The sequence below is a fragment of the Podarcis bocagei genome (assembly GCF_964188305.1).
Source record: "Podarcis bocagei genome assembly, chromosome: 9".
NCBI lineage: Eukaryota > Metazoa > Chordata > Lepidosauria > Squamata > Lacertidae > Podarcis > Podarcis bocagei.
Window position 1 is genome coordinate 37,350,141 of NC_138134.1, and position 25,570 is coordinate 37,375,710.

General features: G+C 42.2%; 1 long non-coding RNA gene across 1 annotated transcript in view; it reads right to left on the reverse strand.

Annotated features, from left to right (window-relative positions):
• Window positions 1–3,698: 3,698 nt before the first annotated feature.
• The window catches only part of LOC308595184, a 198,338-nt gene continuing 176,466 nt past the window's right edge, over window positions 3,699–25,570 (reverse strand). The window contains exons 13-15 of the long non-coding RNA XR_014011881.1: window positions 25,370–25,409; window positions 24,800–24,871; window positions 3,699–3,884 (exon numbers count right to left, since the gene is read on the reverse strand). This is a non-coding gene — a long non-coding RNA (uncharacterized lncRNA). The remainder of the gene's footprint in view (window positions 3,885–24,799; window positions 24,872–25,369; window positions 25,410–25,570) is intronic.

Below are 25,570 nucleotides of genomic sequence, written 5' to 3' on the forward strand. Positions count from 1 at the left end.
CATATAAGCAGCATGATGGACAAGTCCCACTTGTCTTCCATAGAATGCTACTCTGGTAAAATGAGCATACGATAATAGGAGTACATAGAGTACAAAATGACTGGGGTGTTAGTTGACTGAGAAAAACTCACAGCCCACTCTTCATCATCATTGCCAAGTTGTTGAAAGATACATCCTACAGAGGGTATCATGGACTAGGGAGATAAAGGGAAGTAATATTCCTGCTCTGTTCTGCCTGGGCCCCACAATTTAAGGAGGATAATGACAGGCTGGAGCATGTGCAGGGGAGGGCAACCAAGATGATCAAAGGTCTGCAAACCAAGTCTTATGAGGAATGGTTGAGAAAGTTGGGGATGTTGAGCCTGGTAAAGAGGAGTCTGAAAGGCTATATGAGAGCCATCTTCAAACATCTAAAGGGCTGTCACGTGGAGAATGGAGCAAGCTTATCTTCTCCTGCTCCAGAGGCTAGGACCTAAACCAATGGCTTCAAGTGACAATAAAAGAGATTCTGACTAAATGTAACTTTCTGACAGTAAGAGCCGTCTGATGGTGCAACAGACTCCCACAAGAGGTGGTGGGCTCTTCTTCCTTGGAAGTTTTTAAGCAGAGGTTGGATGGCCACCTGTCGTGTACGATCTAGTTGAGATTCCTGCATTGCAGGCAGTCAGAACAGATGACCCATGGGGTAAGGTTCCTCAATGATGTCATAGATAACCAATAGCTGGCTAATGCACAGCCTCATTAAAGGAAGTCCTGGGAAAACATGTGGGTCCAGCCAGTGCCCTCAGCAACTATACATAGCCATTTGAATGCTACACAAATGTGATAAGCATGAAAACAAGCACTTTCTTAATTGGAGATGTCTACATCTCATGCCACATGTGATCGATAAATCTGCACTTGCTGCACCTTGAAGTGTGTTCATATGGAACAATGTCTTCTTACATGTGGTCATGCATTTTTGAAGACATCACCAGAGAAAACAGCAAGAAAGGTGACCAACAACAGAGAGGTTTATTTGGAGTCATTTTCCCCCTAATTATTTTGGGAACAACAACCAAGCTAATTTGCAGAATTTTGGATCTGAGCCTAAATACCCGACATGATTAATTACACGTGCTGAGATATGAGTACTACTAGAGAAGTTTCAAAAGGTGAGGCGAATCCTATGCTCGGCACTGGAAAAATCCCTTTTTAAAATGCTTTTCCCCCCTTCCTCCCCCATATAAAGACCAAGAAGTTCTAAATTAATTAAAATAAGAATGGAAACTTGCATTTGGCAGAAAGCCCAAAAGCTAGCAACCACTAAACATTCAAAATGGGAAACGATATAATGACTCTAGTTCCATGTTACTTGCTATCTACTTATTACCATTAAGCTATAACCCAAATGGAATGAATTAAAAGGCAAAGATGAGCACATAAGGCATTACAAGATTACAAGAAGAAAATGAAGGACTTAAATTATGAGCATGTCAAAAATATAACATATGGAGGTTCCTGCAGTATCAGAGCGCACAAGACAATCCTTTTATTTAATGGATTCCCCCTCCTCTCTCTAATTACTGCAGTGCCTGGTTTTGCATAGAACCTATTGCCATGGTGTGCATTTGTCATTCCTATGGACTTCCCTCCTCTATTCCAGGCAGTAGCTGAGCTTTTAAAAACAGTTCTATTTGAATCTGTGCTAAATCTTCTAAGATTCATGCCTTAAGTGCCTTTTATAACTGAGAGTGGGGATCAGCTAGGTCAAGTCCATGTAATATATTCCTAACACTATTCCTTTTGCAAAGACAGTGGGCATTTTTATAGAGGAAGAAACTTCTGCACTAGTACACGTTATCAGTTTAAAGTCAAGGGTTTGAGTAAGCAACCACAATTGCACTGACCAGGTCAGTGCATGCCACATAGCTCCAGGTTTCATGGGTACAATGGGCTGGTTTGGCTATAATGCTAGACCATAGTTTATCAGATATATTGCTAAACCATAGTTATGTGCATGAGCTTGCTCCCCCCCCACCCCGTCTCCAGCATGGCCACAAAGAGGGGATTCAAAAGCCAGAAACTGTGGCTCATTTTAACTCTGGTTTATCAAACCTGCCAAGATCAGGAGCCACAATTTAATCCATAGAATCACAGAATTATAGAGTTGAAATGGATGGTGAGGATCATCTCCTGCAACGCAGGAATATGCAGCTGCCCCATAGGGAGGTCAAACCTGTGTCCTTGGTGTTCTCAGCACCATGCTCTAACCAACTAAGCTATACAGCAACATAGTTGAACTAATGACCATTTGTCCTGATTTTAAAACAGTACACTGAGGTTAGCCCCCAATACAACTGCATGCTCTGTGACCACACAAGACAAGGAGTGGGAGGAAAGAAAACTTGCTCACATAGCACTAAACTGTGGTTTGGTGTTCCATTCAAATGTCCACAGTGATGTACCTTTCTCCTGTATCCTACTGTACCAATTCAGAACACCAATGATCCATAATTTGCATATTTAGGAGGAGGAAAGTGAGCAATCTTCATTTTAACTGCTGCTTCTCCACGTGGCTTAACATAATCAACATATAGAAAAGTTATGCCTAATCATTACTGGGGAAAATAACAAGCCCTCAAAGCAGAAAGCACCTCATTAAAGAAATACTTTCCGGGGGGCGGGATGTGCTATCATCTCCATGTAAGCAAGATCTCCTTCTAACTCAGAACTGGATGGATTGCTTCCACTAGTGTTGTCTCTACCTCTTTTACTACGGTTTGTGGATGATCTATGCAATGTGTCTCACTCAAAATAGCCTCAGAGGTGTTGGGTGTAAAACAACAATTGAGCTACCTGAAACAGTGAGTGGTGATAGACAGAACAGCAACCTGTTTTCTCCTTGCTAATTCCTCCATAACTATTTGTTGATAACTAGATTATTTACACAGGCTTTACTTCCTTCCTGCTTTTGCTCCAAGCTTAGTCAGCATGAGCTAGCATGTGATAGTGTTAACATCTTGGCTCCATGTTGGCCACATGCAAAACCTACACTTAAAATGGCTTTGTTTGTCATGAGTAATAATTCTTAAGTTTTCCTTATACTGTCAAGCATGCGTCTTAACAAGCTATTTCATTCTGCATAGAGCTTCAATGTGTGTACCAAACTCTGACAAACCCTATTCCAAAATGCTCAGAGTGGCAACATTCCTGTCAGGGAGCTTAAGAAGAGACTGGCCCAAGGTCATGTTTTGATCTTCAACACTTAGGAGGGATTTCTTACTAGTCCTAGTCTGATACTCCATCCACTGTACCCCAAAGGCTCTTACCTACTTTTTATAGCATCCTTCCTGGGGGTTGGGGTGTCTGTGTGTTTGGGATGTGCAGCAGTCTAATATATTAGATGCACCAAAATACTTCTGTCACATCTCTTGAAATATTTCCAGAGGCTAGTTGCTCCAGATATATGACACTGCATTTGAAGCATTGTTTTGAGACAAGGCACAACTGTTAAATTAAAATGATTATGATGATGTACATGAACCTTAATAGCAAGAAGAATGGATTTCTTTTTTCACTTGCACATTCTAAATGAAGGTCACCTTAGTGTTAAACTATGTGATTTTATTGCTCTGTTAAACATTATTTGTAGAATCATATAATAAATCATGCCAGAGGCATCCTATAAATGACGCTGATAATTCCCCAAGCGATAAAATCAAAATGTTCTGAAAATTATGTGATTTATTTTCCCATCTCACTGTTGAAGGAACAAGCCACCAATCTTCCACCACTGAAGCACAAATGAAGAAGTGTGCATCTTATAAATGTTCAATTAATTTTCGGTTAGTTAGCTTTCACTTTCTATACTTAATCTTCTTAATGTCGGCATATTTTAAAACCTGCAGTAGTGGAGAAAGATACAAGAAACAAAATAGTATCCTTTCAGAATGCTTTTTATCATGCCTCCCTTATTGGAAAATCCAACAAATATTAACAACACTGACAATAGTAATTTTCAGTGGCTAGGAGAAAAGTCCACTCTTAGACACGTGTACAAAATAAGATCATTACAGTTATTAAAAGAATTCACCAGTACCTAGAGTGAATGTGATTCATATATTTCTCCAATTGCTAAATGGAGTGGTATGTTAGAGGAATTTAAATGAACAAAACTTCATCATGGCAAAAACAAAATGCATGTTTCTATGGAATGGAAAAAATATATTTGAGCCTCTTTAAAATAGTTACACCATTAAATATTTTTAGCATGGTGCTTTGAGGCACAACTGCATATGTTAGAATTATGGCTGTTAACTTTGCCTGCTACAATCTAATCAGCTCCTAAACCAAATAGTGATAAAAAAGATGAGGTCTGTTTCATACATGCAAGCATACTGCTTTGTGCTTGCATGCTCTCCTCCCCTCTCCTTATCTAGTGCAGATGCAGCCATGAGGAGATCAGAAGCTTGCACTTCCATCTTAAATTAACCATGGTTTAGCATTACTTCATAACCCTAAATGGTGGTAAATCTGACCTATGTTTTGTTGAAACACACCAGCTTCTTAAATTATGGTTTGAAGTTGGCTTGCTTCAACACATCATAGTTAAGGCTGGTCAGTTTGTTGGGTTCATATGACACAATAAGCTATGGTTAAATTAAAACATAAGGAAATGTTTCTGAACTCTTTCGCATGGCTAATGTGTGGCTATGAAGTACAGCAACAAAAAACATTGTCCTCTGAGACATAAGCCACATGGTAAGGCTCTCAATGAATACTAGTCATAATAGCCAGGTTTTCTCTTTACTGTCAGAAGCAGCATGCCTCCAAATAACAGTTGCTAGAAACCACAGAGGCGTGAATGCTGTTGCACTTAGGTCTTTCTTGTGGGCTTTCCATTTGCATCTACTTGGCTGCTGTAAGAACAGGATGCTGAATTAGGCCTTTTGCCTTGATCCAGCAGAGATGTTCTTCTGTTCTTCCTAATTCATATTTTGCTTGCAGAAGCAACACAAACAGGATGGCTGTGATCAATTAATTGTTTATACTAGGGAGAAAATATTGGTAGAGCTGGTAGCCAGCAACCATATTGCTTACACCATCCTGCTCTTAGCCAGAGGCAATACTGGTGAAAATGGTATCGCTGGGTTCCAATGCTGGGTTCCATAAATTAACTTGCTGGATTTCTATCTTCCCCTTCCAAGTGTGCATCTATGTTTGTTTGTCAGGTTTTACATCGCATTGTAAATGATTGTGTAATTATGTGGCACTGTGTGCCTTGGTTTCTTTTCTTCACAAGGCAAAGTTGCCAAGCCTGTAGCATTGGAAGCATCATGCCAAGTTTGCAAAGTTTGAAGTGAATCCCAACACCTGTTCTCCCAAAGAATTCAGAAGTGTTAATCTTATGTGAAAAGACACTTTTTGGAAGCGTAACTCATACAGAGAATAAATTAGCAGATTTTCAGTATAAACCGTCACAAAGCTGTTCATCCTCTTCACTCTGCTCAGATGATTTTGCCCTAGCATCAAGCAGCCATAAAAATAAATGGTGATTATAAAAACATAAATTATTTTAGGGATATGAACTGTAGGCTGTGATCCAGAGGTTCCTATGCCAAACTCAGCATGTAAATAAGGCCCTTGGGGTATTATTTCTCTTAACACTGCACAACCTTTGACAGCTCAGGGGAGTTTCAAAAGTAGGGTGTGCATTTTACAAGTGCTTTTTACAAGCCCAACTAAAGAAGCAATCCTATACATATCTACTGAGAAATAAGTTCCAGTGGATACAGTAGGACCTACTCCTAGGTAAATGTGTACACTTTTGCAACCCAAACATGAAACCTGTGAACTCTGGTGCTTCTAAATAGACCCTGAACTAAAATGAAAGTTAGACCCTTACTATGTAAAGCATTTAGAGATTTTATGTAAGTGAAGAAGAAGAAGAAGAAGAAGAAGAAGAAGAAGAAGAAGAAGAAGAAGAAGAAGAAGAAGAAGACAAATGTCATTAAATGAATAAATAATTAAAAACTGGGATAAATAACTGGGCTAAGGCTCAGCTTCATTGCTCTAATCATGCAATTGAGCTTGCACTGTTGCAATAATCTCTGTCGGATAAGAAGCTCTATAAATCCCCCCAATGTATTTCTTGTGACCAAAGCAAAGGAAAGAAGATGTGACACAAGGTGAAGTGGGTTTAAACATAGAGCAGTTTTATTCAGATTATAACTGAGGATCTGTTAGATGACACTCTGTGCAAAGCATCTAATAAACTGTCAATCTGGGCAAACCCTAACCTTGCTCTGAAGAAAGGGGGGCACCTGCTCCATCCCTCCCTCTTACGCCCCATGTATTTGGGTGAGCAGAGAGGCCTTCCTGACCCATCCCCTCCAGGCCAGGGGCCTCACAAGTTGGCTCCAAAAGCAATCCTTACTATATCAACAGGCAACTCTCAGGACTCACATTTCACCCCAAAAGCGCCCAAGGGTGCTCACTTAAACTTACCCTTCCTGTTGGATTCCCACACATACCTGCCAAAATGTGGCCTAATTGACCTATTTAATAGCAACCCTCACTAATGAAACCAACAACTGAACAGAAACTGTGCAGAGTAGGTGGAGAAAAACTTTTTAAAAAAAACCTCTGTGACACACTGCTTAGCAGGCAGAATATTCTTACTCAGCTCCTAAGGCGACTGGTTTAGAACTCTACTGCTGTTATGCATTTGTGCACAATGTGTCTGTCTCAAGCTTATTTCACAGTGCTCTTTTCCACATTTTGGACACTGGTGACTGGACACAATCCCAGCCTTGTGTGCTAAAGGGTCTACTCTTCAGCCTCAAGGCATAGCTGTATAGCTATGCTTTATTATGAGTGGAAAGTGTTTAGCATCCTGCGAAATCTGATGTAATAACTTAGCGGCTTTTGTGGCAGGTGATGCATAGCAAAGCATCGTGCCAGTTGTGAGTGCATCTTTTGCCGTTTAAAGTATAGCGGGTGCTTTTGCAGCTAAAGTTGATCCATAGGATTAGGCTGCCTGAAATACAATCACGAGGTGGATAAGATATGATTTACAAACTATAAAACTATGTTAAAGTTGTGATACAATGTCATGATGTTTGATCAGCTGAAGGCAGATCATTGCTAATAACGTGTCTGAGTTTTCTTTTGAAATGATTACACTGTGACAGCTAGGCAGAACCTCTAACCTTGTTCTGCACCTTTCTAACAGAATTTCCAGGCAGATTGACTACAGTAATTTATAGTGCATACAATTGCAACCTTCATCTGTGGGGGAAAGTATTTGGAGTTTGACGTGAAGGGTGGGGAAAATGTGACAGGAAGGAAAGGCAATTTTATTTTCCTTTTATAATGGCAAGATAAGCTTGGAAGCAAACTGATTATGCATATAGGTCCCTTTTCATTGTTTTTTCAAATGTTACAAATGTGTGAGAGTAAGCTACAGTAAAACCAAATGTTCATTTGCTGCTGGCCATAAGGTTCACTTGAAATAAGTCTAGACCAGTGGTTCCCAACCTTTTTTTGACCATGCCCCACCTAAGAATCTCTAAAATCCTGATGCCCCCCTGTGACATATAATTCTTATTATTCAAAAGGTGAACTCCTATTCATGTGGAGGAAGCCTAAAAGGCCATTAACTTAGTCTAAACAAGCTTCCAAATTGCCCCCTTAAAAATCAAATTGCCTTCCTGTGGGGCTTGTGCCTCACGTTGGGAACCACGGGTCTAAACCATTCTGGTGTAGAGAAATGGCTAGCGAGAGATGATGTGATAAAAGTAGCTAGAGGAGGTGGAGAGGACAGAGATTGAAGGAAGACCTGGGAGTGGAGGGGAGCCTTTTCCCCATCCTTTGTACCCTCTGGGAAACTCAACAAACCTTCTGTACTTGTAACTGGGTGTGGAGAGTTCAGCTGAATGGAACACAGCATGAGGACATACTACCCACCCCTGCCTATAACAAGCAAGTCTAGAGTGAGAGACTTGGATGCGATCTGCTGTTTCCAGGAACTCTTCTCATTGTGAGATTTTTGTAGGTGAGCTGAGAGTTTGTTTGGACCCTGTGTGAGAACCCAGAGGCTGAGAGGGAGGGTGTGCCAGAAGGAAAATAATTGATTTTTAGATATTAGTAACTTTGCATTTATGTAGCATTGGTGTATTTTTATAATATTTTGTTTAAGTCGTCTGCTGTTGCTTCAGTTTTCTGTACAACCACTTAGAGATAGTTTTAATATATTAGGCAGTATAGAAATTAAATAATCAATTATGTTTATAAAATTATGCCTGGGGTGCAGAAAGAAGACAGAGGAAAGTTATTCTGTCTCTCTCAGCACACTAGAATTCATGGATATAAAATGAAGCTGAATGCTGGAAAATTCAGGACAGGTAAAAGAAAGTACTTCTTCATATAGCACATAGTTAAACTATGGAACTTGTTCCTACAGGAGACAGGATGTCCCTATTTTCATTGGAGAAATGTTGTAGGGTATTGAGTTATCAAACCCCTAAGCCATCTGAAGGCAATCCTGTATAGGGAAGTTTTTTTAAAAATGTTTTATGTTTTATTATGTTTTTATATATGTTGGAAGCTGCCCAGAGTGGCTGGGGCAACCCAGTAAGATGTGTGCGGTATAAATAGTAAAATTATCATTATGGAATGGGAGGTCCCTATGCCAGCTGAATACATCACTTGTCAAGCACAGAGTTTCCAGAGCTGAATACTGTTCCACTGGCTGCAGGCAGACCTGCTTGGTTTGGGTGCTTGTCTAGGGCTGCAAAAATGGAACAGGAGAGTGTTGTCAAGCAACTGGCAGGCCACAGTTTGTAGCTGGTGGGCAGCATTCAGCTTAGTGGGTCCCCAGTTGTGCAATCCAAAGCAGTACAAATCTTCAGACCTTATCTGTGGTTGAAGATTACATTATATAAAGCAGGAGTGGGGAACCTCAGGGTATTGCAAGACTACAGCTCTGACCATTCCTGATCATTAGTCATGCTGACTAAGGAGGCTGATTGGTGCTGAGCTCCATCAACATCTGAAGGACCACAGGTTCCCCACCCCAGTATAAAGGAGCACATAGGCCACAATCAGGCACACAGTCAAGTATGCTTAAAGCCATAAATTTCACATTAAGCACACTGCTGTGGCAGCGTGAAATCAGAGCTGAACTATAGTCAAGTTGAAAATTGTGAGCATATAAATTACAAGGCTTATTCTGAAAGTCAAGTTCAGCCCCAGCATATATTCATATATCAGGAAAATGCTGAGAATGCATCTACTTATACAACCCACTTAAAGCTATGTACGCATCTCCTAAACGTTTGGTAAAATTCATATACCCATATGGCAAATTCTAGATTTGTGAGATGCATGTGAATATGATTCGTTTTGTGTTTGCAATAAATTATAGAATTGGAATGGAAAAGGAGAAAAAATATGGATAGTTAACCAAATAAAGTGTTAATATCTGAATTCCATACAAGACCCTAAGCACAACACAAAGCAGGAGAATTATAATTCTAATAAGGCACATGGGAACCTGTGACCCTCCATTGGTTGTTGGGTTTCAGTTTTCACCAGTCCCAGCCAGCATGGCAAGTGAACAGGCATAATGGGCGTTTTATTCAAACAACCTCCAGAAAGCTACAGTTTTCCCACCCTTTTAGTTAGGGAAGTGAGCTATCCAAACACTAACTCAACTGGGCTTACAAGAAAGGCATTAAGTGTAGATTGTATCGAGGTATGAACAGGAAGCTAGTTGTTGAACACAGAACCCTTATTCATACGTGATACAGCAACCACATTGCTCCCTATTTTTGTAGCATGGGATCACCATCCATACGAATGCAGCATTTTTCTCAATGGCAGTGCAAACATCTTAAAAGTAAGATTTGCATTGATTTGGGGGAAAGAATCCAATAGGCATAGGAAACCACATCACATGACCAGCTTACCACACAATAGCAACCTCCACGTGAAGAAACACAGAAGAGCTGCCTCAGTGAGAGAGAGATGGGAAGCAAAGTTCATTCTACCCATTCTGCTGACAGACCTGCTCCATCAGACGCCCCCCGCCTCTGAACAGTTTCTATTCCATGCTAGTCCTTTAGAACTGCTATTTAATTTTAAGAATTGTTTGTAAATTGGCATTTTTTCGCATCCCTCCCTGGTCGCTTTCCGTTCTGTGCCATGTCCTTTAGATTGTAAACCTGCAGGACAATTTTAACTGATTTCGTGTAAAGCCACTTTGGGAGACTTTGCAGCAAAGTTATAAAGAAATAATAATAAATAAGCAGTTTAATATAATAATAATAATAATAATAATAATAATAATAATAATAATAATTTATTTATACCCCGCCCATCTGCCTGAGCTTCCCCAGACACTCTGGGCGGCTCCCAATCAGTGTTAAAAACAGTACAGCGTTACATATTAAAAACTTCCCTGAACAGGGCTGCCTTAAGATGTCTTCTGAATGTCAGGTAATTATTTATCTCTTTGACATCTGATGGGAGGGCATTCCACAGGGCGGGCGCCACTACCAAGAAGGCCCTCTGTCTGGTTCCCTGTAGCCTCACTTCTTGCAATGAGGGAACCGCCAGAAGGCCCTCGGCGCTGGATCTCAGTGTCCGGGCTGAACGATGGGGGTGGAGACGCTCCTTCAGGTATACAGGACCGAGGCCGTTTAGGGCTTTAAAGGTCAGCACCAACACTTTGAATCATGCTCGGAAACATACTGGGAGCCAATGCAGATCTCTTAGAACCGGTGTTATGTGGTCCCGGCGGCCACTCCCAGTCACCAGTTTAGCTGCCGCATTCTGGATTAATTGAAGCTTCCGGGTCACCTTCAAAGGTAGCCCGACGTAGAGCGTTGCAGTAGTCCAAGCGTGAGATAACTAGAGCATGCACCACTCTGGCGAGGCAGTTCGCGGGCAGGTAGGGTCTTAGCCTGCGTACCAGGTGGAGCTGGTAGACAGCTGCCCTGGACACAAGAGTTAACCTGCACCTCCATGGACAGCTGTGAGTCCAAAATGACTCCCAGGCTGCGCACCTGGTCCTTCAGGGGCACAGTTACCCCATTCAAGACCAGGGAATCCCCCACACCAACCCGCTCCCTGTCCCCCAAAAACAGTACTTCTGTCTTGTCAGGATTCAACCTCAATCTGTTAGCCGCCACCCATCCTCCAACCGCCTCCAGGCACTCACACAGGACCTTCACCGCCTTCACTGGTTCTGATTTAAAGGAGAGGTAGAGCTGGGTGTCATCTGCATACTGATGAACACCCAGTCCAAACCCCCTGATGATCTCTCCCAGCGGCTTCATATAGATATTAAAAAGCATGGGGGAGAGGACAGAACCCTGAGGCACCCCACAAGTGAGAGCCCAGGGGTCTGAACACTCATCCCCCACCACCACTTTCTGGACACGGCCCAGGAGGAAGGAGCGGAACCACTGTATGACAGTGCCCCCAGCTCCCAGCCCCTCTAGACGGTCCAGAAAGATGTTATGGTGAATGGTGTCAAAGGCCGCTGAGAGATCCAGCAGAACTAGGAAACAGCTCTCACCTTTGTCCCTAGCCCACCAGAGATCATCAACCAGCGCAACCAAGGCAGTTTCAGTCCCATGGTGAGGCCTGAATCCCGATTGGAAGGGATCCAAATGGTCCGTTTCCTCCAAGCGTGCTTGGAGTTGTTCAGCAACCACCTGCTCAATCACCTTGTCCAAGAATGGCAGATTTGAGACTGGGCGATAGTTGGCCAAATTGGCCGGGTCTAAAGATTTTTTTTAAGAAGTGGTTTAATGACCGCCTCTTTCAGCAGGTCTGGGAAGGCTCCCTCACAGAGGGAAGCATTCACCACCCCGCAGAGCCCATCGCCCAGCCCTTCCCAGATCGCTTTTTTCAGCCAGGATGGGCAAGGATCAAGGAGACAGGTGGTCGGTTTCACTTGTCCAAGCAGCCTGTCCACATCCTCCGAGGTAACAGATTGGAATTGATCCCATGTAACAGGACCAGACAGAACTCTAGCACTCTCCCGCCCTGGCCCTGCTCCCACGGCAGTGGCGTAGCGTGGGGGGTGCCAGGGGTGCCAGCCGCACCGGGCGCAACATTTTGGGGGGCGCGTTTGGCCGGCCCCCCTCAAGGAAGCGGGAACCTCTCCAAGGCACAGCGTGCCGTCGGTAGAGGAAAAAAGCCGAGCAGCAGCAGCAGCAAAGTCGGGAGGAGGAGGAGGTGGAGCGAGCCTGCTAATTCCTTGCAAAGTCGGGAGGAGGAGGAGGTGGAGCGAGCCTGCTAAGAATTCCTCGCAGCTGGCCATCCAACCTCCAGCGAAGGAGGGCCCCGCTCCACCTTCCGAGGGAGCCTGCTAGGACCCCCGGCTCCCTGCAGGTGGCTCACAACCCCCGCTAGCCCGGCCGGGGCTCGGGGAGGATGGGAGCCGCCTGCTGGGCTGGCACAGCTGCGTGTGAAGGCGCGGAGGGAGGCGCTCCCAGGGCTGCCGGCGGGCTTTCCCCGCACGCGAAGGAGCAAGGGCGGCGGCGGCGGCGAGGCTGCGCAACAGCCGCTGCGTGAGAACGAGCCCTTGCCCAGCCCGGGGGACGATCCGGAGGCCCTCTCCGAGCGCGTCGCGTGTAGCCAGCCTGCCAGCCTGCCTGCCAGGGTGGAGCAAAGCGGCGCAGTGGGGAGAGGTTGCCCTTCTTCGCACGCAAACCCCCCCCCCCCCGTCACGCCTTAAATCCACCCTCCCACAAACTAGGAGCGAGCAGCTGAGAGGGAACAGCTGAGAGCCACGAGCAGCTTTTTCTGAAAATGCCCTTTAAAAAAAAAAAAAAATCCTAAAATTTATAAACCGCTTGACAGCTACAAAAGCGGTTTGCCAAGAGAATAAAACTGCCAGGAAACAGTGGTGTAGCGTGGGGGGTGCAGGGGGGGCCGGGGGTTAGGGTTAGGGGGCGCAAATCCACGGGTTAGGGGGCGCAAATTACTTGCCTTGCCCCGGGTGCTGACAAGCCACGCTACGCCACTGTCCCACGGTGGAGTCTACCTCCTTCTGAATCTGAGCAATTTTATCTGCAAAAAAATTTGCAAAAGCATTGCAGGAGATCTTGGGGTCCCTACCAGGCCCCGGTGGTACAGGTGGTTCCGATAGATTGCGAACCACCTAAAAAAAGTCTCATGCTGCTGTTTTCTGCAGATGCAATGGAGGCGGCGAAGAAGGCCCTCTTCGCTGTCTCCATTGCCTCTTGGTAGGCTCAACGTTGAGCTTTAACCCGTGTCCGGTCTGATTCAGAATGAGTTTTCCGCCACCGGCGCTCTAGCCGTCTCAATGATTGTTTCATCGCCCTCAGCTCCGGGGAAAACCACGGGGCTGTCCGGGCTCCATGCAATCGGAGAGGGCGCTTCGGAGCCAGACAGTCAATAGCCCTGGTTAACTCCGCATTCCAGCGTGCCACCAGGGAATCAGCTGAAAGGCCATCAACTTGGGATAAAGCATCCCCTACCACTCTCTGGAAGCCAATTGGATCCATTAAGTGGTGGGGGCGGACCATCCATCGGTCCCATCTCCCTGCAGAGGGGAAGGGTTGCGGAGAAGTCCAGTTGCACCAGGAAGTGATCTGACCATGGCACTTAATAAGTAATGAAGGGTCCATCGATTTAGACCTGCTTTAGTCCTACCTCTTGTTTGTTGCATTTTATATTGGTGTCCCAATCCTGATTTCTCTGCACCAGCATTAATATTTGAAGGAATGCTTTTAAGGGCGCTCGGTATTAACATGTTCTAGCTTAGGATTTAATGCTTACACTGTTTCACTTCCAGAAGTTCATATCGTCTCTTGCAGAGGAGGCAATTATTTAATGTTTCTGTTAGGATAGCTCTGAGTCACTGCCTTGAATTCTTTATCTGTCTTTAATGGCTTTTTTATAGACATTTGTGCCATAAATTATCTTAACTGTTCTGTTTGGCCCTCTATCCTTTGTTAAGAATTATTATTGTGGAGCTTGCTTTTAAGTTTTATTGCTTATTCTCTAGACTCCCTACAGCCTTTTAAGAATCATTGGATCCCATTCTCTTAAGGAGGACTGCATGGGCAGCTGCTTTTCTCTGAGATTCCATTTTGATATATTAAGCTTCAATTGAAAAGTAAAATATTAGGCCGAGGCAAGACGTGTATTATTTCTCAGAATCAACTTACTTTTCCCAGTTGGAAGAGAGCCATTTTACTGTGGTGCCAAGTGGCAGGATGTGTTATTCTTGGTTCCTTTTCTGTCCCTACCTTCTTCCAAGAAATTCAGGGTTCTGTGCTTTATGGGTTTTCCCACACTTTATGCTTGCTATGGCCCTGTGAAGGAGGTTAGGATGACATTTCCTCCACTGCATTTTGTTGACACCTCTACCAATAAGCACCTCTTTCTGTATACATCAACACAATTTCTTGCTGCAGGGATGGGGAAACTGGCCCTCCAGATGTTGTTGGACTACAACACCCATCTTCCCTGACCCCTGGCCATGCTGATGGTAGTTGATGCCCAACATCTGGAGGCCAAAGGTTCCCCATCCTTATCTTACAGTGAACAATATGAGAAGTTAAGCAAGGCAATAAAAATGGCCAACTCATACTCCCTTACACCAATAAAAGCTGGTCCAAGCACTGCATTACATATTACTCCTTTGTTCCTTCATTGACTTTCTATTCATTAGAGTGTTGTTTCAGTGCAAAGTTATGCCACTTGAGGCATACCTACAGAGAAAAATATTCAAAGTGCTATTAGGACCAGAAGTCAATGTGGCTGTAGAATGATTACAGAAGAGAACTGAGGGCTGGGAAGGCTCTGAATGCTAATCCTTACTCTGAACCACTCATTCATTCTATTACCTTGAGCAAAGAAGCACTATACTAGAGGGGAAAACAGGCTGAATAGGAGTGGGATTTCATTAGGTAAATAAATTGCACACAGTAACCAAACAAACAAGTAGTGTTGGATTGGTACTGAAATACAGCTAACCTGGACAGTGCATCAAAATTACCTTGGGGTAATCAGGAAACAGGCTTCATTTACTTCCCTGAAAAACACACAGCGGCACTTCAAGTGCCTAGAGATATAGCTTTAAAATTGACTGGCTTGTGTGTGGGGTGGAATTCTTCCCGAGAACTGTTTGCTTTCCACTAGCCTCATGGCAATAGCTGGAAACATGTGGAAGAAGCAAACAAACGTACAATTTCTAAGTTACTGTAGATATTTAGCAGAAACATTTTGGTAGGAACTTTCCATATTCAACACTCCATGAGTTGAACCAGGCTATATGGGAGCCTATACTAGGCTAGATTGTGTTGAAAGGGGACTCTAGGCTACCATGCACACATGCATTCCCTCCAGTACCAATGCACTTAAACTTTACTCCATGCCATTCACATACTGCAGCCTTTCCCAATCTAGCTACTATGGCCAATGGTCAGGGGTGATGAGAGTTATAGTCCAAATCATTGGGAGGGTACAAGGTTATTGGAGGCTGACTTGTAGATGCATACTGATGTCTGTTCACATTTACCCTGAGGGCTTATCCACATATACCTTTTGCCCCAATCTTTCCAAGACCAGGTCTGTGCTGAAAAGTTCTGTATCTGAAAATAGCTTGTGTGTGTGTTTGTTTTGCTGCCCCAGAGCCTTTCCCATGAAAACCCTCTCTTTAGCATTCAATTGGAAAAATATTAATTAGGGGTTTCCATGGATTGCCATTTGCCCCAACAGAGCTTTAAAGAGTGGGTTTTCCTGGGAAAGCACCAGAGCAAAAAACAAAACAAGGCACTTGGCCACAGAGCTTTAAAGTACCTGGAAAGAGCAGAAGAAAGGTATGTGTGGATCTGAGAGACAGAACTAGTTGATAACATATTTTTACCAGCAGCTGGCAACTACTCCTCCATCAAGTTCCTGTGCAGATATGTTGTAGGAACAATGAGGACAAAGGCCATAGGTTCAGAGAATGCCCCAAGCATTTGTGCCACCGAACAAATGTTCACAGAATCAATGTTAAAATATAAATGAAATGACCTGATTGACTAAACAGGTTTAAGAGCCTCGTTGAAATCTGAAATTAGGTGATTATACTCATTCTAATTTTGTCATGCTTCCATGGCAGCCATTTTGAGTTATGCCAGATCACCATGGCAGCCATGTGGTATATGGCACCCACAGTGCTCTTTCAAAATCTGAAATTTGCTCACCAGTCCAAAAAGGTTGACGACACAAGCTCTAATAAGTATACTTTTGTTTCTGTTTGTTTCTCAACATACCTAGGAAAAGCCCATAGGCACATACATTCTGTAAGCTGAAAGACAGAGAAAGTAGCTACAGTAGCAGCTTACAGCCATTAGCTCCACATTGAGAAGGCAAATAATGGAAGAAACAAGATGCAAATCAAAAGCCAGATTAGGGTTAAAGCAGTATAAGATGCCAAGCTATATTGTAAAGCAGTATAAGATACAAAGTCTCAAACTCCTTTTGTAGTAAGATCACAGCAAGGAAACATTGTTCGAATGCAAACCTATTGTTCAGTGAAAGTATGTTTTCCAATTGAACTGTCTAATCATAGGATCCTCATTATCCTCTTGAGACAGAGAGAGAAATGGAAAGGTGCCAATTTCAGCAATTTGATAATAGCTTGTGTAATTTTTGAAAATGCAAATCACAGGCTACTTATGGTGATGTCTCAATGGATTTTCTTCAAGGCCAGTTTAAAACATGAGTTTAATCAGCAGTAGTGGTTGTGGCGGAACTGCAAATGACGGCTGGAAACAACCATTTAAATTTCCCACAATGTCCCAGAGTGAGCATTAAGTAAAGTGGCATTGTGGGAAATTCAGAAAAGACTGACAGATCCAGCCACTCAGACAGATCCAGCTTGGTGGGCCCTATTGTCTCCATGATGCTCCCCTTAAATCTCTCAGCCCCAGAGTGAAAACCCAATATGAGGACCATTCCTACAAAAAACAAGGGTAGCTTGTATACACTGTATACACTGCCATTTGCTAAAAGTATGTGAGTTGTTAATTTTGCTGCCAATAAAAAGGTTGTGATTTTTCAAAATGTTGAACAAAATTTAGAACAAGGTTCATCATAGTCAATTAAGTGTTTAAAGATGGGCTTAGAGCAAACATTGTACCTGCTCTTTTGCTTTGAAGTGAAGCATTAGGAAGTTGCTTCTGCAGTGATCAGGAATCCAGTTTACTTACTTCACTTTATTGCACTAAATATATTTTAAAAAATTAAAAAATGAATTGTCTTGGATCCTAACACTTGTTCTACTTATCGAATGGTTTAACACTTGCAAAGCAGGGTTTTCTCAGCTCCCAAAATTCAACTTTTGTGTTGGGAGGACTGCAGATAAAGGGGGATATGTGAAAATCAACCATTCCTATGTGAGCAGAAGTACCTCTCGTTCATGCAAAAGAATCTTAAGATGCAAGCCAATGGATAGAACTGGTGGAGAGTTAAAGAAAATAAAAGAAAGGGGGGGCAGGAACAGAAAGATACACACCAAGTCCTGCAGCTGCTTTGTAAAGATGACATTTGTAGAGCTGGCTATATGTACATTTTTGACCCTTTAGCAGTTCTGCTAGTGCAGCATGATCATTTGATTAGACTACAACAACATCTTGACATATTTACACTGACCTGTTCCAGGCATACTAATGAAAAAACCAACCCTATTCTTTGTGCGCAGTGGAATATGGCATGCCTTCTGCCACTGACAAAAGCCTGCAAAATAAGTGTTTGTCAAATGAGTTGCTGAGAAATAAAAAAAAGCAAATAAAAGCTGTGGTTTCCATTCAAAAATAAAAATACCTTTCTTAGAGAAATGATACTCCAGTGACAGCAGATGCCTCTGAAGTATATTAAGTTTTTGAAAGCATTTATTCTCAAATGGTGCTCTCAGCAGAATCATCAACATGAAAGCTCTGCCATCCTTTGACAAGTGCATAGCTACCATGGAACCCGACAATTAGCCCAATTAGCTAAAACAAGGGATTTGATCCATTCATATGTAAGTTCATTTGCATGCTGCCTTTCCACAGTTCAAACTATGCTCAAGGTAGTTTACAACATGAAAATAATACATAACGGCAACAGAACGAAAGTAGGCATAAAACAATAAATAAAACAACAACAAATGCACAACCAAACTGAACAATTTCGACATAAATGGCAATATCTAAAACAAAAACAACAGCAACAACAACTCGCACCAATAAACCCCCCAGTACAACATCCCAGCCCAAGAGTCTGTTCAGCAGCCTCAGTATATGTAGCTCAAGCCAATCAGGGCCCTGCCTTCCCAGGCTAGATGAAAAAAGGCCTGCAAGGCAAGGAAGAGGTCTTCCAGGACTTACAGCCAATATGGCCCCAAGTTCTATGAATGGAAATTAACTCATACAATGGGGCTTTCCTGCCATCTCCTCCCCATTGCAGCCTCCTGCAGACTTCAAGTCAATCTCCCCCCCCCCCTTTGCGGCTGCAGTGGAAAATAGAAATCTTTGAAGACTGAGTGGAAAGCACCTTGCAAGCAGAGCAAAATAAGGTGGTATCTTCCCCTTCACGATGGCTCGTGCAACGCTAGATTCTGCCCATTATTTTACAAAATTTCAAGTGAAATTTGAGGTTTATAGAGTAGAATCTGAGTGAACCTAAGATAAAACTTACTAAATCCTATACCAAGGAATATACTTTGCCAAATACTGCCAAATGTCAATGACTACATCTAAGATAATTGTCAAATGTTAGCTGATACAAAATCCTAGAATTAAAATTTTGCTGAATACAGATGCCCATATATGTAGGTAAAGTTTTGAGACTATTCACTATCAAAATTCAGAAATGAGGCTTTTCAAGAAAATTTGAGGGAGCGAGAAAATAATTTTAGTTGTGAAACAAAACAAAAACCAATTTACCAAAGTGAAAATGAGTTTAAATGAAGTCATGTTGCATTAATGTATTGCACTGTCTACAAAAAGACCTTGAGAGAAGAGAGCAATTGCATAATTACTTCCTAATGGATTGGACCCTAAAAGTGGTAGTAAGGCTTCCGTCATCACAAATGAGCAATTTTCAGTGACTCACCCATTTTCCTGCGGCCCTTTCACAACCTCCATATCTGCTCCACAGGTTTGAGGGAGACTTCTAAAGCACTTTTAGTGGGTCATGGCAGGAGTGCCAACTTGAATAAAATATTGTGGGAGCCCATTATACAGTGCACACACACCATTTGAATGGGAATACCTATCAACTTTGTGGGGCCTGGCCCCCTCAAATATTTTATTGTAGAGGCCAAAGCCCCCACAGCCCCTGGGAATTGACTCCTATGGGGCATGGGATGGCTACAGGGGAGGGGAGAATCACTGAAAACTGCTTCCTTCCCTGTTTTGCTTACGGAAGCTTTACAGTAAGCTGAGTGACACCACTTGATACAACCAAATACTGATAAATTTTCAAAAAAGAAAAAAGAAAAAGGTATAACACCCTCTAAGGGAAAATTAAAGTGACAGCATCTCCATGGAAGCCAAACATACATAGAAAGGACATCACAATCAATGAAATAATTACTTCATGTGAACTATTTGGTGAAAAGATCAATAAGTCTGTTGATCTTAATGACATTGTTTTAATTATAAATCAAGTCAGAGCTGAAGAACAGAATAGAAAGTGACATGTAAATGAGGAACAATGTCAGAGCTGACATTATCAGCAAGGTGGAAAGACAGACCAGAATGCGATGCACTCCGATAACCAAGATAATACATTATAGTTTATTAACAGCATTAACGAGTCATGCAGCATCCTGTCATCACTCAGGCAATGACCCTGGCAGAGATTAAGGCATCCTTACTTGACATCTGGCTATTTATGTGTGCATCTCTTTCTCACAGATTGAAGTCACAAATCATCCTGTTCACTGTACTGAGACTACTTGCAAGTAAGTAATTATAGATCAGCAGTCCAAGAAAAAACATTGAGACAGATTTTAACCCACTTTGTCATGCTATCTGTGTAGTCTTGGTTTAACACGAGGTGGGATCAGGTTGTGTAACACTGCAATTATTCCTCAAGTAATCCCGATGGAAGAATATGTAGTAAAAATCACCAGAAACATGTGAATTCTGCAAGCAGAAGCCTTTTCGCATGCCTAAAATGTCAGCATGGTCAGATCTATGTGGGAAAAGCCATTAACCAATAGCAGGAATGTTTGGCTATCACTGACCTCACTGTTTCTGACGCTTATCTTCTACGTTTTTCCCCTTTATGTGTAAATTTGTATAGGCAAAAATGTGTCAATGCTTCTTTCCAAGCACCAGTATGCAGAGTCTTAGCTAAATATTTGACTAGCTATAATTCACTGGCTCAGCCACACACAGGAGCATGTGTACATATAACTGCTTCCATGTGATTTCAATAATGGAGAATAGTGTTATCAAAGTTAGCATCAAAGCTTTCTGGAAAATGGAGACAATCTAGCTATATGATTCCACAGATTCAAAGGTGCAAATTTTCCTGTCAGAAGAAGCTCAAAGGGTATGAAGCAAGTAATTGAGAGACCCAGACTAAACCCAATCAGCTTATGATGTGTTACCTGAGAGCTATTATGCTGTAAACCACTAGCAGCATGGGATGAATACAGATATTCTCTTATAGGTGGAGAAGTCAAATCACTTCTCATACATTCTCACTTTAGAAGTGAGATGGAAGCATGATGAAAACTAATGGAAAGTTTTTGCACCCCCTACCAGTTTTCTCTTTTACACTAAAGTGCAAAAAGTATAGAGTAAAAATGGTGGAACAAGTACAATTCATCATCAAACCAATTCTTATTTTTGTACAGCAATGACTCTTCTTGGACAATATTGTACAGTTTTACTGCTCTAAATCATCCACAGTCTGCTGTAGTGTATCTAAATTGGGAACTAGTAGGAGTGCTCTGTAGCTTACAATGGGTGCTTTTTGTTTCCCGTTGATCTGGCACAGCTTGCTTTGCAGAACATCTGAAAGTGTCTTGCTAAACATATTCCTTCTTCTCAAGCAATCTCTGACAGCATATGGCACTCTGATTATATCCAGATTAACGTAGTCATGCAAATAACTTACTCTTTATTTCGGCAGGAGTTAAACGTAACTACAGTGGTACCTCAGGTTAAGTTCTTAATTCTTTCTGGAGGTCCATACTTAACCTGAAACTGTTCTTAACCTGAAGCACCACTTTAGCTAATGGGGCCTCCTGCTGCCGCCACGCCACCGGAGCACGATTTCTTTTCTCATCCTGAAGCAAAGTTCTTAACCTGAAGCACTATTTCTGGGTTAGCAGAGTCTGTAACCTGAAGCGTATGTAACCTGAGGTACCACTGTACCGGTAACTTGTTCTAGCTTTAAGCCACTGTGTTTTTGTGGCAACAATTTCCTTCTTATATGTTTATTAAGAGTATGCTCCCCTCTTTTCCAAGGAATGAGAAGTTCCAGGGACTATGCTATACATTTTGTAGCAAAACCCTATTGTCACACGATTCCTCATGCCCCAATCCTCCAGAAAATATTTTGAGGTAAACAAGCGGCTGTTGGGGAAAGAAGAATCAGTGAAAGTTGATCACTTCTGCTGGTGGGAGTGCCCCCCATAAGTAGAAAACTGCTGTATCTGACACACAATCTGGCAAGCACTCATCTTGGATCCCATTACTGTAGGAAATTATCTGTTCCGGAGACTACGAACAGCCAATGAAGGAACTAACACTAACACCGTTTTTGTCAGATCCCAGACTCTAATCAGACAATACCTTCAGGCAAAGCCATGTTGATGGGCTCTTTCACAGTAATCGGTCACACAAAGCCAGAAACCGATATTAAAGATTTAGAAGAACTCACAAGCTAAGTGATGATCTACTTTTTCACTTATATTTCTCCTTCCTAATTTGTTAATGTTGTCCTTGAATATGTATGGTGGTTTTTCAAAAAAAGGATCAATAAAAGCTGCAACAAACAAGCCATAAAGAACCAATCTGTACTATTTATTGGGCAAGCTTTACACTTGAGCTGAATGTTAAAAACATTAATTTGTCTGCTACAGGAAAAATTGAATTACTTCCAGTCTCATTTGCCAAGCCTTGAAAATTGAGAACGATGTATGTCTGCCTGCACATATTAATAGATATACTTCTTTTGTAGCACACACTTTTTCTTTTTTTAATCCAATAGGCCCAGTCTGATCTGGTGGATTTCTCCACTCAGACCTGGGGGAAACAAGTTATAGAACCTGGGTCAATAATTAAGAAAAACTAAGCCTCAATCAGCCTCTTAATCTGAGGTACCGCTGCCAACATTGATCCTTTCATTATTATTCAAGCAGCTCAGAGGCCTAAAATATGACTGCGATAATTACTTTCAGATTAGGGATAGTGTAGGGAGAGATTGTCATGGGGCAGAAAAGGAGCTTAAGTGAAACAGACATACAATTCCAAGGATGCAGCCCCATGGATGCTTACTTAGGAATAAGCTCCAGTTCTCCTGGGCAAACATGGATGGGATTGGGTTGCATTGGCAGAGGGAATGTTTTGCTGCCCTGGAAACAAAAGATTCATTCAACCCACTTCCCGCACACTTTAGATTGTCTGTTTTCAGACAAACAAACAAATGCAAAGGCTGAACTCCGCATTATAAGCTGACTAGCTGTGTCAGAATAGCTTAAGGCAGAGGTAGCCTTGCCACCTCTTACTCACCTGTGTACCATGAGTGAGCCTATCCCAGGGTGGGGCATAATAAGCCAGACATAGCCTAGTTCTGCCCAGCTGGCTACCTTTTTGTTGAGGGAGGCCTTCCTGACTCACTAACCCCCAGAGCCCCAGGTCTTTAGGAATGTGCTCTCAGCAAGCCTCATCTGCTTTCCCCACCAGCATCACACAGCCCTTTATGACAAGTCTGGGGATCCTCCTTTCATCGTACAGCTGCCTCAGCATGCTTGCCAATGTTTAACTTTTCCTCTAATTGCTCACGCTGCCCTATAGCTTTGATCAACCTATTTAACTGATCTCCACCCATCCCAATATTTCCAGAACCCTTCTAGAAGCTGTGCAGAGTTAGCCAAAGGGGGGGGTCAACAGGGGTAGTCAGACCAGTGAGGGATTTATAGTTATGTGCAGGATTGGGATCCCTTGAGGCTGAGGGTTCCCAAGTTATTAGTATAAATTGTTAATGGAGAAACAGGAGTATATATATATTTATAAATGAATTGCCATCATTCAATGGGTGATGAAGCCCAGTGCTGAGGCATCATCATCATCATCTTTTCCTGGATTGTTCCCAATTTGTCTGGTTGTGGGGTGGATCAGTGCGGAAGCATTATCATCTTCATTTGTATCACCATAATTTTTAATCATATTTTCCCTTATTGTTACCTGATCATTTTCTGTGGGGAGGACACAGTTATCATTATTATCATCACCTTTTCTTCCTGCCTGACCTAGAGTGGGGATTGTTGGGGAGTGGGGAGCACACTGCAAACACAGAAACATATTCTCATATACCCCTGATTTTTACATAGACCATATTTATTTAGGTGTGTGGATAGCCCCCCACAAGGGCCCCCCACATCATAAATCTTCCACTGAGTTAGGCTAATAGAGGGCTCCCACGTGACCAGCAAAACATATAGGAGAGGAGGGTACAAAGTTCTGAAAAGGGCCAGGTTAGGGTGGGCTGGACTTAAAAGAGTAGTGACCTGGCACCATGTCAGCCAATGTGCCAATGTAATGTGTGCCCACATACCACACCAATGCTTCATTTTCTACGGGATTAGACACAATTTCTCCTTCCAGCCCATCTGCCTAACCAGGTGCAAGGGAAGGGATATTAAGACAGGAATACACCGGCCTGCTAGAAACCATACCAAGATGACATTAGGAGCATGGAAGTCTAGAAGGAGAGAGGCAGAGGCAGAATGTCCCCATACCATCTACAATTAAGTTATTGCATTTCTTGAGTAATAGGAAATGTCTTTCCTGGCTCTCAAGAGAAGTCTCAGTATTATCACAATGATAATTGTGGATTTCCAAACAACAAGTCATGGCTCCTTATTTGAAAGATAAGCTTCCATGTAACTTTGATTTTGTACCAGGGGAAAAAAAGGATTTTCACCAAGAAAACATGATTTTATCAAGTTTTCAATTGGATATGTCTACTAGCTGGCTTAGTACTCAAAGAGTACTCAAAGGTATAAAGAAACTATTCAGTACTTCCTGGGTAATAAGTTATGCATTTCCACTGCTGTTGTAATGCTGCTTACAGAAAGATATGTGAAGAGAACAACAGAAGGGATAATTTCCGAATCCGGCCAAGGAGGCTTTTATATCTGGGGGGGGGACCACAAACCCATTATTAACACCATAAACATATCCATCACATTGACACGCAACCCCCCAAAAACTCATTTGGATACATTCTTGGAATACTTGCTAAGGCAATGGCATTTAAATTGCCTCTGACATATTTAAAGGTAGGCTTTGGTGAGGGTATAGATAGCAAAAACCTTTTCTTTGGTATGCAACAGCAATCAAGAATTTGCACTTGCTATAAAGCATGTCAGAATAATGGATGGCATTCTCAGTAAAGAAAATTAATTTAAACAAGTCAGGTAGAAATTCATATCCTTCTTCAGTTGAAAAAAATGCAAATATACTACTTATTTATTATCTGCATGAATTAATACAGGGAGAATGCAATCCTATACAGACTTACATGAGAGTAAGTGTTATTTAATAATATCACTTACCTCTAAGTAATCATGGATAGGATCAGCTTGCAAGTATTGGGGAACCTTGCTTTCTACATTTTCTGTTCCAGCCTAGTGATAACATTGAACAAATCAGCTTCTCTGAAATTGCCTTCAAATGATTTCTCAGCTATATCACATCTGACATATTTGTGGCAATCTGATATGGTTAATGAGCACAACTATTCTTTCTACATAAATATGTCATCTCGGGAAAATTGTTATATTTGGACACAAAGATTTGTGTGCCTTCCCTTTTTAACTATTCAGGTGCTTTGTTTCTTACATATTGGCTTCCAATAGTTTGGAATATAGTATGTTAATAAGAATTATCTTCTCTGTATTAGCACCAATAAATGATAGGATCTGTAAGGCTAATTTGATTTCTACGTCTTAAATTCTTGGTATTATTAAAAAATATTATGTGGCTTGTTTTCCCCCACATTCCCTTTTTTTAAGATAATGCACAATACTGAAAAATCTACAGGCATTCTGAGGATCAGAAATACACCAGGCATCTCAGAGGGTAGAAATACAAAGGGTGATTGGTTGGGATGGGAATTTGTCTACCTTAACTCATTTCCTAATAGCCAGCAGCAAAAATCTAAACCTAGAAGAAGAAGAAGAAGAAGAAGAAGAAGAAGAAGAAGAAGAAGAAGAAGAAGAAGAAGAAAAGATATGAATTCACACCTCAACAGGTGAAACAGATGTATTCAACTTCTTTTCACCATGGCTACACAAATATAGCAATTGGTAAATCCAGAGAACAGG